Source organism: Suncus etruscus, chromosome 6 (genome assembly GCF_024139225.1).
Source record: "Suncus etruscus isolate mSunEtr1 chromosome 6, mSunEtr1.pri.cur, whole genome shotgun sequence".
Taxonomy (NCBI): Eukaryota; Metazoa; Chordata; class Mammalia; order Eulipotyphla; family Soricidae; genus Suncus; species Suncus etruscus.
In genome coordinates, this window is record NC_064853.1 from 85,690,829 (window position 1) to 85,692,576 (window position 1,748).

Consider the following 1,748-nt stretch of genomic DNA (forward strand, 5'->3'; position numbering starts at 1 on the left):
AACTTCCAATTAAAATTTGCACTAATAACATTGCCCATTTGTATAGTAGGTAGAGCCCTTGTCCTGCATGAAACCAACCCAGGTTTCATTCTCTTCAAATTTTCAAATCTTCAGATCACATAAACCTTTTACCTATTAACATATAATTCCCCAGTCACCATCAGGGGAGATCCCTGAATATAGAAACAAGAGTAAACCTTGAGAATTTGGATGTGGCTTCAAAGCTAAAATATTTTTAAAAATAAAGATTTAAATATTTTTAAAAATAATATGTGACTGAATGAGGGAAGTAGAAAGCCTGTCTAGAATACAGGCCAGTGTGGGGTGGGGAGGAAGGACACTTGGGATATTGGTCATGGGAATGTTGCACTGGTGAAGGTTTTTTTTTTTTTTTACATATATAAAACAAATCAAAAAAAGAAAAAGAAAAGAAAAGATAAGGCCTCCCAATGCTTACCACAGGCTGTGTTCTTTACACTGAGAAAGAGGAGGTACAGTAAATGCTCCCCATATATACCTCAAACCAGACCCTTTGCCTGGTCTGTATTGTGAATGGAGGGACAAAAAAAAAATAAAATAAAGAGGGGTCTGAATGATAGGACAGTAGGTAGGGCATTTGCCTTGCACATGACCAACCTGGGTTCAATTCCTGGCCTCCTAAATGGTCCCCCAAACCTGTCAGGAGTAATTTCTGAGCACAGACCCAGGAGTAACCTCTGAGCACTGCTGAGTGTGGCCCAAAAGCAAAAAAAAAAAGTCTCAATCTTGCAAGTAATTATTTATCTAATAAATACTATTCATTAGGTCACTTAATGCAACCATACTAATAGATTATTTAAGCACCAAAAAAGCTAACAGGGCATTGTAGGGAATATCTCTGTGAGAAGCAGGAAGCTACCATTGCTCCTTTTCATATTTCCAAAATTTATGGTTAGATAATAGGAAACCATAGGCAAACTGCTTTGCACTGTTGTAAGTTTCTACTCTATGTTTAGAAATAGAAGTTATGATTATATATTTATATATATTATTTTTCACCCTTCACTAATAAATGTAAATAAGCTTAAATATCTTATTATTTTCAAGTTGCAAGTTTTATTTTAAAAAAATAATTCTTGGGGCTGGAGTGGTAGCACGGCATTTGCCTTACACTTGGCTGGCCCAAAAGGGACCTCAGTTTGATCCCCGGTGTCCCATGTGGTCCCCTGAGCCAAGAGAGATTTCTGAGTGCATAGCCAGGAGTAACCCCTGAGTGTCACCTGTGTGGCCCAAAATTAAAAAAAATCAATTCTTCATGTAAACTAAGTCTTTGTGCATGCATACTTTTAAAACAATATTTTAGGTAATGTGAGTAAAGTACTGATACTTTTATGGTTTCTATGTAACTGTATCACACCTTCACCACTACCAAAATGTTCAAGAGACTACACCACTGCTTTTATATAACTTATGGTTCTTCGAGTTTTATTTAAATCTTACTAAGAAAGTAATATCTTCAAAATGGTGGATTTTGAAACAAATATTAAATACATTTTATGCAATATTAAACATTTTATTGGGATATATAATATGTCTTTCAGATAATGATAAAAAATTCTCAATATCCAAAAGATTCTGGGCATCTAAAAATAAATTCACAATTACAATATCTTTTTTAATATAATTTTTATTTTGATCATAGTGGCTTACATATTGACAATGATATTTTAGGTACATATTTACATAAAATCAGAGGGATTCCCATCACC

At 34.3% G+C, this 1,748-nt stretch overlaps 1 non-coding gene across 1 annotated transcript; it reads left to right on the forward strand.

Moving 5' to 3' along the window:
• The first annotated feature begins 440 nt into the window (after positions 1-440).
• Positions 441-566, forward strand: LOC126012637 (small nucleolar RNA SNORA51). Its single transcript, XR_007497086.1, has one exon. It is a non-coding gene; the product is annotated as a small nucleolar RNA SNORA51 (small nucleolar RNA).
• Positions 567-1,748: the final 1,182 nt, after the last annotated feature.